This window comes from Saimiri boliviensis, chromosome 20 (genome assembly GCF_048565385.1).
Source record: "Saimiri boliviensis isolate mSaiBol1 chromosome 20, mSaiBol1.pri, whole genome shotgun sequence".
NCBI lineage: Eukaryota > Metazoa > Chordata > Mammalia > Primates > Cebidae > Saimiri > Saimiri boliviensis.
The window spans coordinates 28,143,560-28,155,649 of NC_133468.1; the positions used below are offsets into that span (position 1 = coordinate 28,143,560).

General features: G+C 45.3%; 1 protein-coding gene across 1 annotated transcript in view; it reads left to right on the forward strand.

Moving 5' to 3' along the window:
* Window positions 1–7,341: 7,341 nt before the first annotated feature.
* The window catches only part of LOC141582515 (zinc finger protein 37A-like), a 49,702-nt gene continuing 44,953 nt past the window's right edge, over window positions 7,342–12,090 (forward strand). The window contains exon 1 of the mRNA XM_074390757.1: window positions 7,342–7,569. The gene's annotated coding sequence lies outside the window, so the exon portion shown is untranslated. The remainder of the gene's footprint in view (window positions 7,570–12,090) is intronic.

A 12,090-nucleotide genomic window follows, 5' to 3' on the forward strand; every position in this document is an offset into this window, starting at 1 on the left:
CAGGAGTAAGACAGAGAAAGATGGGATGTGCTACACACTTTTCAACAACCAGATCTTGTGATAACTCACTATCATGAGTACACCACGAAAGGAGAAACCTACCCTCATCATTCAATCACCTCCCACCAGACCCATCTCCAACACTGGGGATTATAATTTAACGTGAGATTGGGGCAGGGACACAGACCCAAACCATATCACCCTCATACCCAAACCTGCCATACTGAAGTCGCGCAGTTAGCCTTGGGGAACTGTGAATACGAAAAGTTGGGCCTTTGTATATTCGAGTTTCACATCCCTCAAACACTGTATTTTCTATCTGAGTTCAGTTGAAAAAAAAAAAGCTGCATGTAAGTGAATCTTCGAAGTTCAAACCCATGGTGTTTGAAGGTCTAAGTAGTGCATTTTTCTCCCACTGATCTAAAATGCAAATTTATACAGGAATTTTGAGAAGTTAAAGTAATAGACATAAAAAGAACTGAGTTAAAAACATCTTGGTGGCTAGGCATGGTGGCTCACACCTGTAATCCCAGCACTTTGGGAGGCTGAGGTGGGAAAATCACCTGAGGCCAGGAGTTTGAGACCAGCTTGACTAACATAGTAAAACCCTGTCTCTACTAAAATTGCAAAAATTAGCCAGGGGTGTGGGTGCATGCCTGTAATCCCAGCTACTTGGGAGGCTGAGGCAGGAGAATTGTTTGAACCTGGGAAGCGGAGGTTGCAGTGAGCCAAGATCATGCCATTGGACTCCAGCCTGGGCGACAAGAGTGAGATTCCATCTCATGATGTAAAACCACAAAAAGGAGCAGACTAATAAGCTGGTTGCAGTAAACAGATTCTGCAGAAAAATAATGACAGTTAAGGCTGGTCATGGTGAGTCATCCCTATAATCCCAGCACCTTGGGAGGTTGAGGTGGGCAGACCACTAGGTCAGGAGTTCAAGACCAGCCTGGCCAATATAGTGAAATCCCATCTCTACTAAAAATACAAAAATTAGCTGGGCATGGTGGCACACGCCTGTAGTCCCAGCCACTTGAGAGGCTGAGGCAGGAGAATCACTTGAACCTGAGAGGCAGAGATTGTGGTGAGCTAAGATCATGCCATTGCACTCTAGCCTGGACAACAGAGCAAGACTCTGTGTCAAAAAAGAAAACAAAACCTGACAATCTGTATAAATAGATGAAGAGGGCGTGCAAAGGCTACTTATTCAGAGCGTGCCATAGCAAGGGAGTCAGTCACCTTTACATGCATTTTGGCAAAGACTCCCAAGTGTCCACAGAGTTTGGTCCAATCAGGAAGACTGGAATCTCTAATGTCATTGGTTATTCCAAACTGGCAGCCAGTTTGAAGAAAAACATAGAGGGTGGGCAAGGTGGCTCACGCCCGTAATCTCAGCACTTTGGGAAGCCGAGGTGAGCAGATCATGAGGTCAGGAGTTCAAGGCCATCCTGGTTAACACAGTGAAACCTTGTCTCTACTAAAATATAAAAAATTAGCTGGGTGTGGTGTGGTGCCGGCCTGTAATCCCAGCTACTCTGGAAGCTGAGGTAGGAGAATCGCTTGAACCCAGGAAGCGGAGGTTGCTGTGAGCCAAGATCGTGCCATTACACTCCAGCCTGGGTGACAGGGCAAGACGCCGTCTCAAAAAAAAAAAAAAAATGAAGTGAGCAAGAGACATTAAATTTCAGAGGGCACAGCTGAAACTGCTTTTGTTTTTTGATTTTGTTTTTATTTTATTTTATTTTTGTTTTTATTTATTTATTTTTTGGAAACGGAGGCTCACTTTGTCACCCAGGCTGGAATGCAGTGGTGCAGTCTTGGCTCACTTGCAACCTCTGCCTCCTGAGTTCAAGCGATTCTCATGTCAGACTCCTGAGTAGCTGCAATTATAGGCATCCACCACGAACTCAAATGATATCTATCTACTGTGGCTTTTTGAAATCCCTGGGTGAGGGGGGCAGGTGCAGTGGCTCACGCCTGTAATCCCAGCACTTTGGGAGGCCGAGGCAGGTGAATCACTTGAGGTCAGGAGTTTGAGACCAGCCTGACCAACATGTTGAAACCCTGTGTCTACTAAAAATACAAAAATTAGCCACATGGGGTGGCATGTGCCTATAATCCCAGATACTTGGGGAGCTGAGGCAGGAGAATCACTTGAACATGGAAGGCAGAGCCTGCAGTGAGCTGAGATCACATTGCATTCCAGCCTGGGCAACAAGAGTGAAACTTTGTCTCAAAAAAGAAAAAAAAAAAAAAAAGAAATTCCCCAGGGGAGTACCTGGGCTTATTTCGTAAAGAGGTACTGAAGGAAGCAGAGACATTCGGATGACTTTCCCACCCTGTGCAGGTATCTTGGCTCTGACATCTTGAAATGTATTATTTCATAGTCGCCCCTTTGATGACCTTGGCAGTGGACCAAAGTAACTTGTTAAGCCCTTTCGACAGCCCACATCAGTGCCAGAATTTCTGTTGCATATTTGATTTCCTTATTATTGGCATTGAGAAGGCCCCCTTTTCCAGATCGCCCCATGGGCCTGGACCACAGAGTTTGCGTCATGTGAGTCTGTAGAAACAGTCAAGTCCTTGTCCTGTCTCAGATCCAGGGCTCAGGTTCATGCAGATTTTCCCTGCCCTCTGTGCTGAAGTCCCTGTAAGAGGCTCTGGGCTGCTTTCCTGTAGGTAGAGTACTTCACATCCTGCCCTTCACTGGCCTCTTTTCCTGCAGCTCCTGCTGCCAACAGACCATGGCTTCCTTTTCTTCAACCACATCTGTGTTATTAAAACTCTGGAAGTCAGCCAGGTGTGGTGGCTCATGCCTCTAATCCCAGCATTTTGGGAGGCCAAGGTGGGCAGATTACCTGAAGTTAGGAGTTGAAGACCACCCTGGCCAAGATGGTGAAACCCCACCTCTATGAAAAATACAAAAATTAGCTGGGCATGGTGGCGGTCGCCTGTAATCCCAGTTACTCAGGAGGCTGAGGCAGGAGAATCGCTTGAACCCAGGAGGTGGAGGTTGCAGTGAGCCAAGATTGCATCATTGCACTCCAGCCTGGTGACAGAGCAAGACTCCAACTCAAAAATAAATAAAGGGAGAAATACATAAAATTTTCCCTATATTTATATTTATGTATATACATGTTATATATAAATATGACATATTTATAAAGCAATCTATATATTTAATATATTAATATGTTGAATATATATTTTATATACATTATATATACACACATATGGAAAGGAGTTTATCTGTTTCTTTGCTGTCTGACACTTCCCCGCTTATTCCCAGTTGTTTCAGTCTTTGTCTCTGATTCCTGGAGACAGACTCTGTGTCCTTGGAATTTCTTGGGTCATAGGCGCGTCTGTTACTCTCGGTGGCCCCCTAGGGTTACACCTGAGTTCATGCCAACCAGATGGCTTGGCAAGGGGTCACCCACACCAGATGATCAACCATGTGATTTGAAGGTTGCGACTTTGAGCCACGTGGTGTCAGCCCGACTCCCAGAAAGGAACTGGGGGCCTGGAGATGGACTCAGCTGCCTGGCCAGTGACTAAATCAACCCGGCCACTGTAATAAAAGCCCTGGATGTGAAAGCCCAGGGGAGCTTCCCTGGCTGGTGACACACATCCGTGTGCTGAGAGGATGGGGTGTCCTGAGGACACAGAGAGGGTGTCTTTGACACCCTCTCAGAGTGTGTGCTTTGTGTCTCTGCTTTTGGCTGGTCTTAACTTTTGCCAGTGATTTTCTTATATAAAACAGTTATGAAAGCATCAGGCCAGGCACAGTGGCTCACACCTGCAATCTCAGCATTTTGGGAAGCAAAGGTGGGCAGATCATCTGAGGTCAGGAGTTCAAGATCAGCCTGGCCAAAATGGTGAAACACTGTCTCTACTTAAAAAAAAAAAAAAAAAAAAAATTAGCTGGGTATGGTGGCATCTGTGTGTAGTTCCAGCTACTCAGGAGGCTGAGGCAGGAGAATCACTTAAACCTGGGAGGCAAAAGTTGCAGTGAGCCAAGATAGCGCCACTGCACTCAGCCTAGGAGACAGAGTGAGACTCCATCTCAAAAAAAAAAAAAAAAAAAAAAAAAAAAAAAAAAAAAAGGACGTATCATGTTTGGCTAGGCACAGTGGCTATGCCTGTACTCCCATCACTTTGGGAGGCTGAGGCGGGCATATCACCTGAAGTCAGGAGTTCGAGACCAGCCTGGCCAACATCATGAAACCCTGTCTCTACTAAAAATACAAAAGATAGCCATGTGTGGTGGCACACACTGTAATTCCAGCTACTAGGGAGGTTGAGGCAGAAAAATCACTTGAACCTGGGAGGTGGAGGTTGCACTGAGCTGAGATAGTGCCATTGCACTCCAACCTGGGAGACAGAGTGACACTCTGTCTCAAAAAGGAAAACAAAAAACAAAAAACCAAACACACTCTAGCTTGGGATCAACCCTCTCTTCTATTTTTTCCTTTTAAAAAAACTTTTTAAAAAATAGATGAAGATGCCATGTTACCCAGGCTGGTCTCAAACTCCTGGCCTCAAATGATCCTCCCACTGTCACCTCCAAAAGTGCTGGGATTATAGGTGTGAGCACTGCACCCAGCCTTATGTTTTTTTCTACATAAAAAATAATACAGGATTATCCTCCAGAGCTAATAAATATATTCAAGTAACCACAACCCCATTAATGAAAAATGTCACTTGACAGCTAATAATCAATTCAGAGCAATCTGATTGCACTTGCTGTGAAGGCGAGAAAACTTCATGTTTATTACGTTTTCCAAGAGATGCACTGCACTGTTCCCTTGAAAACACACAGCTCGTGGCCTCCTCCAAAACACACATCCTCTTCAAAGTAACTTACAAACATGTCAATACAAGGCAAAAATTACATCTGAATTCTCGCATTTCAGAAACATACACTTAACGTCAAATAAAAATTTATTTTTACCTGGATTTAGGGGAACTATCACATAGTGATAAATGTAATAGATATACTAAGTAGTATAGGTAAAAAGAGTGCTTGCTTCAGCACCACATGCATTAATAGATACAAAGATTTAAAGATAAAAGATTTAGAATAAAAAGAATCCTCTCATAAAAAGGAAAACAAAATTACATTTATGTGCATATAACAGCTATAACACCTATCACACAACTTTATAGGAACAGCATCTATTAAAAAATACTCGTATTTCCAAACTATTTAAAATAAATGTAGTAGTCATTCTGTGCCCATCTTTTTCAAAATAAACCACTAAATGTATAGTACATATTAGACATATTAGTATATATCTAAGACATGTTAAAAATCACAACTAAATTCTCAGAATTCAGTAACAAACACTAAACAGAGAAAAATTTGTATCACAAAAATTTAGGGGAACTACCACATAGCTATAAATACAATAGACGATCATGTAAGTATCATAAAGAGGCTCACTTCAGGAGCACATATCATAATAAAACAATTTAATAGAAGATTTAGGATAAAAAGAATTCTTAAAAATGAAAAGAAAATTATATTTATGTATATATAATAGCTATAACTCATAAAAAAACTCTACAGGAACAGCATGTTTTCAAAAGTACAATTTCCAAACTATTTGAAATAAACATATTAATTATTTGATGGTCAACATTTTGCAAAGAAACCACGAAAATGCATAGTATGCATGAAGTTATCTGTTACAATCCTATGGCACTCATATTTTACAAATTATTCCGTGCCAATCTGAGTGCCTGCACTGTGCCTTCAAATTCTCCTGGACTGTGGCGTCCAAGTCCATAGGAAACAGGACCTCCAGGTTCCACCCCAGGGAGGCTGGAATTCAGTAGCATAAAAAGGGAGGTGGCGCCGCAGGAAGGGGTGGAACCAGAAACACCCCTGGTTTCTCACTGTCCTCCATGGACTCCTAGAAGTACCATCTCCCTGCCCCCTACTCCTAGGAGGACAGCGTGATCACTCTATTCAGCTCCTTCTAGAACAGTCCAGGTTCTTCTAGTTGATCTCCACAAATGGCTCCTCTCCTCCTTTCTGGTGTCTGTCTGCCATTAGCATTGGAATTAACTTCGTGCTGAAAATCCGCATCTCCCCTGGGCCCGGTGTTCTGGAAGTGAGAGAGAGGATGTAAGGCTTCAAGGAGGCAGTTCTCTAGGAAGATTTTTTTTGGATACAGAGTATCGTTCTGTTGCCCATGCTGGATTTCCGTGGTGAGATCTTGGCTCACTGGTTCAAGCAATTCTCCTGCCTCAGCCTCCCAAGTAGCTGGGATTACAGGCGCACACTACCACGCCCAACGCATTTTGGTCTTTTTAGTGGAGATGGTGTTTCACCATGTTGGCCATGCTGGTCTTGAACTCCTGACCTCAAGTGATCCACCTGCCTCAGCCTCCCAGAGTGCTGGGATTACAGGTGTGAGCCACAATACAGAGTTTTAAAAGGCTCTCTGTTTTGATTGGCTTATAGCGCTACATAAGTACGTATGTAAGTTGAACTTGCCTGAATTCTTAGAAAAAGGGAAATTGAACTTCTAATGTTTTGATGTACTAGGAAAGCATTTTTTACTGAAACTAACTTAAATGTTTCAGGAATTCAAGTTCGCATATGGTTCTCACATATGTTACGGAGCAGTCAATGGGCTCGCTCCCCAAAGTGTACAGCAGCCAATACCATGGCTCCAGCTTTTGAGAAATAAAGCTTTTTTGGCCAGGTACAGTTGCCCCTGCCTGTAATCCAGCACTCTGGGAGGCGGAGGCGGGCGGATCACTGGAGGTCCGGAGTTTGAGACTCACCTGACCAACATGGAGAAAGCCCATCTCTACTAAAAATACAAAATTAGCTGGGCGTGGTGCAGGGCGCCTGTAATCCCAGCTACTCGGGAGGCTGAGGCAGGAGAATTGCTTGAACCCAGGAGGCAGAGGTTGCAGTGAGCTGAGATCGCCCCACTGCACTCCAGCCTGGGCAACAAGAACGAAACTCTGTTTAGGGGAGAGGGAAAGAGAGAGAAGTAAAGCTTTTGTGTAAGTCAACTGGCAAGAACACAGGAGGAGATGCTTAAAAACTGGTAAGAACACAGGAGGAGATGCTTAAATCTCCCTTTCCCAGCTGGGGGCTGTGTCAGGTTTTCTAAGTTTAGGATTTGATTGGATCTTGCAATGAAGGAATGTTGGGAGGTGGGATCTGACTGGCTCCTGCCATGGGGTGATACCAAAACTCAATCTGATTGGTTCCTGACTCCTGCCGAGGGTGATAACAACACTCAATCTGATTGGTTCCTGGCTCCTGCCGTGGGGTGTCCGCTTATTAGGCTTCTTAAGTGGATCGCGTCGCGTCTCCTCAGTCCGAGCTCTTAGGTTCCAATCCACGTTTGCACGCTTGGTTAATCTGGGCATGCTCAGGGTATGTGACCTTTAACCTGGGAGTCTTTGGCAATTGAAAAGTAACTGACAACTTTATTACTTAAAAGTTGAACGGAGGCCTGGAGCTGTGCCTCATGCCTGTAATCCCAGCGCTGTGGGAGGCTGAGGCTGGTGGTTCGCCTGAAGACCAGGGTACAAGAACCTGAGGTAAGGAGAGACGGAGTTTTGCCAAAAACGGTAAAACCCCGTCTCTACAAAAAATACGAAAATTACCCACGCGTGGTGGCGCATGCCTGTAATTGCAGCTACTCCGGAGACTGAGGCAGGAAAATCGCTTGAACCCGGGAGGGGGAGGTTGTGGTGTGTGGAGACTGCGCCATTGCGGTTAGGTTTCACTCCATGGTTGCACGCTTGGTTAATCTGGGCATGCTCAGGGAACCGGGAGATTGCATTGAGCTGAGATCTCGCCTTTGCACTCCAGTCTGGGCGACAAGAGTGAAACTCCATCAAATAAAAACAAAACAAAACAAAACAAAAAACACTAGTTGAACTAGCTTTGGTCTGATACAGTTACACATTTACAAACTGTGCCCCCAACCCCCTGCCAACACATTCCACTCCTCATTCATGAGGGAAGAGGGATGGAGGTCATGTTTCTGTATCTACTTCATGCTGACCAGGGACACTGAATCCCCTAAAATTGGAGGATTTAAACTCTTGGGATGCTGAGTCCAGGTGAGTTTTGGGGTCCCCCGGAGTTGCTGGAAGGGCTGGTATTGTTGTAATACAAACTGAAGGTGGAAATGTTGGCGCCTGGAGGAAAAACAGCTTACCATTAGTTTAATATACAGGACTGAAAAGTAAAAGAAGAGGCCAGGCGCAGTGGCTCACGCCTGTAGTCCCGGCACTTTGGGAGGCCGAGGCAGGTGGATCACCTGAGGTCGGGAGTTTGAGACCAGCCTTCCCAACATGGAGAAACCCTGTCTCTACTCAATATTTAAAATTAGCTGGGCATAGTGGCGCATGTCTGTAATTCCAGTTATTCAGGAGGCTGAGGCAGGAGGAATGGCTTGAGCCTGGAAGGTGGAGGTCGCAGTGAGCCAAGATTGTGCCATTGCACTCCAGACTGGGCAACAAGAGCAAATCACTGTTTCAAAAAAAAAAAAAAAAAAAAAAAAAGAGAAAGAAAAGTAAAGTAACAGGAAAACAGTGGCCATGAGGGGCCCCAGCAGAGGAAGAAACCAGGTGATCTCAGTGGTTGGCTGAATGTGGTGGCTCATGCCTGTAATACCAGCACTTTGGGAGGCCGAGGCAGGCAGATTACCTGAGCTCAGGAGTTCCAGACCACCTTGGCCAACATGATGAAGCCCCATTTCTACTAAAAGTACAAAAATTAGGCAGGCGTGGTGGTGGCATGTGCTATAGTCCCAGCTACTCAGGAGGCTGAGGCAGGACAATTGCTTGAATCTGGGAGGCAGAGGTTGCAGAGAGCTGAGATTGTACCACTGCACTCCAGCATGGGCGACAGCGAGACTTCATCTCTAAATAAATAAATCAATCTCAGTGGGTGAACTACCCTTGATATGGTTTGGCTCTGTGTCCCCACCCAAATCTCATGTGAAATTGTAATTTCCATTATTGAGGGAGAAACCTGGTGGGAGGTGATTGGCTCATGGGGGCCGACTTCCCCCTTGCTGTTCTTGTGATAGTGAGTGAGCCTCATGGGCTCTGGTTATTTAAAATTGTGTGGCCCCTCCCCCTTCACACTCTCTCCTGCTCCACCATGGCAAGATGTACCTGCTTCCCCTTTGCCTTCTGCCATGATTGTCCGTTTCCTGAGGCCTCCTCAGCCACGCTTCCTGTACAGCCCCCAGAACTGTGAGTCAATCAAATCTCTTTTCTTCATAAATTACCCGGTTTCAGGTAGTTCTTTATTGCAATGTGAAAAAAAGAGGAACGGAGGCTTCTGGTTGAAGGAATGCAGCCTTTCTGCTTATTTGACTATTTCCTTTATATGAACCTCTATTTCCCGGGAGGTGTTTATCCAAGTGCAATGGGAGGTATTGGTGACCGCACATACCCCTCAGTGTTCTGCTAGTAAATAGTTTAAGGTTGATTAGCGATATCCTGCTTTTCAGTCTGGCCTGGACTGAAAAGGTAACTGGTGATGGTATCAGTAAGCACCAGGAGGTATGGACATCCTCCAGGAGCCGCAGGCATCACATTGAAGTCCATTTGCCAGTATTCCCTGGCATGGTTCTTCTGAATTGTACTGCCTTGGCCAAAAGAGATATGGGAGGGGCTGGAGACAGTGGCTCATGCCTTTAATCCCAGCACTTTGAGAGGCTAGGATGGGTAGATCATTCGAGATCAGGAGTTCAATACCAGCCTGGCCAACATGGTAAAACCTCGTCTCTATTAAAGTACAAAAATTAGACGGGCGTGGTGGCGTGTGCCTGTAATCCCAGCTACTCAGGAGGCACTGACAGGAGAATCACTTGAGCCGAGGAGGTGGAATTTGCAGTGAGCCGAGATGGTGCCACTGCATTCCAGCCTGGGGGTGGGGAGAGAGAGACAGAGACCCTGTCTCAAAGAAAAAAAAAAGAAGTATGAGAGGTCTGGTTGGAGCATTGATATTCTTATGATAGACACAGTGGTCAGCCACTTGATCTATTATATTGTTTCCTTTCATCATGGGGTCCTTATAATGCCAACGAGCAAGCCGTGTCCTGCCTCTTTCCCTTAGTGTAAGGAGTCATGGACATCTTTTACAATAACCCAGTTTACATTTGCAGGCACTCATATCCTGCCTCTTCTATTTAGGCGCCACCTTACGGAACTCAGGTGATATCTATCTCTAGTGGTTTTTTAAATCCTCCAGGCAGGTGCAGGTGCAGTGGCTCACACTTATAATCCCAGCACTTTGGGAGACTGAGGTGGGTGGATCACGTGAGGTCATGAGTTTAAGACCAGCCTGGCCAACATGGTGGCACCCATCTTTACTAAAAAATCCAAAAAATTATCCAGGTGTAGTGGCAGGTGCCTGTAATCCCAGCTACTTGAGAGTTCGAGGCAGGAGAGTCACTTGAACCTGGGAGGCAGCCATTACATTGAGCTGAGATTACCCCATCCCACTCCAGCCTGGGGAACAAGAGTGAAACTTCGTCTCAAAAAAGAAAAAAAAATTCCTCAGGGAAGTACCTCGGCTTATTTTATAAAGAGCTACTGAAGGAAGCAGACACATTTGGAGGACTTCCCCACCCGTGCAGCTATCTTGGCCATGGCTTCTGAAATTTACTATTTCAGAGTCACCCCACTGATGACCTTGGCAATGGACTACAGTAAACTGTTTGGGCCTTTCCGTGGCCCAAATCAGTGCCAGTATTTCTGCACATTCGATTCCATGTTATTTGCATTTAGAAGGCTCCTTTTTTTTTTTTTTTTGAGACAGAATTTTGCCCTTGTTGCCCAGTCTGGAGTCCAACGGCACAATCATGGCTCAAGGCAACCTCCGCCTCCCGGATTCTAGGGATTCTCCTGCCTAAGCCTCCCAAGTAGCATGTGCCTCCACGCCCAGCTTATTTTGTATTTTTAGTAGAGATTGAGTTTCTCCACGTTGGTCAGGCTGGTCTCAAACTCCCAACTTCAGGTAATCAGCCCTGCTCAGACTCCCAAAGTGCTGGGATTATAGGTAAGAGGTCCCCTTTATTCCAGATCGCCCCATGAGCATGGACCACACAGATTGCATCTTGTGAGTCTGCAGAAACAGTGAAGGCTGGGTCTTGTCTTAGGTTCAGGGCTCAGGTTCATGCAGATTTTCCCGGCCCTCTGTGCTGAAGTCCCTGTGGGAAGCTCTGGGCTGCTTTTCTGTAGGTAGAGAACTTCATGGACTACCCTTCACTGGCCTCTTTTCATGAAGCTCCTGCTGTCTACAGACCATGGCTTCCTTTTCTTCTTCAACCACATCTGTGTTATTAAAACTCTAGAAGGTCAGCCAGGTGCGGTGCCTCATGACTCTAATCCCAGCATTTTGGGAGGTTGAGGTAGACGGATCACTTAAAGTCTGAAGTTTGAGACCAGCCTGGCCAACATGGTGAAACCCTGTCTGTAATATTTACAAAAATTAGTCAGGCATACAGATGGGTGCTGATAGTCCCAGCTACTCAGGAGGCTAAGGCAGGATAATCGCTTGAACCCGGGAGGCTGAGGTTGCAGTAAGCTGAGATCACACCACTGTACTCCACCCTGGGCAAGAGAGTGAGACTCTGTCTCTGCAAACCAAACCAAAACAAAACAAAACTCTAACTTGGAATTAGCCTTCTCTTCTAATTTTTAAAAAAATATTAAGAAAAAATAGATGTAGATGCTATGTTGCCCAGGCTGGTCTTAAACCTCTGGCCTCAAGTGATCCTCCCTCCATAACCTCCAAAAGTGGTGGATTATAGGTGTGAGCACTGCTTCCAGACTTCTTGTTTCTATATAAAAACAAATACAGAATTATCTTCCAGAGCCAATAAATATGTTCAAATAACCAAAACCTCATTAAGGAAAAATGTCACTTGACAGCAAATAAGCAATCCAGACCAATCTGATCGCACTCGCTGTGAAAGCGAGAAAACTTCATGTTTATTACGTTTCCCAAGAGATGCACTGCACTATTCCCTTGAAAACACACAGCTCGTGGCCTCCTTCAAAACACACATCCTCTTCAAAGTAACTTACAAACAT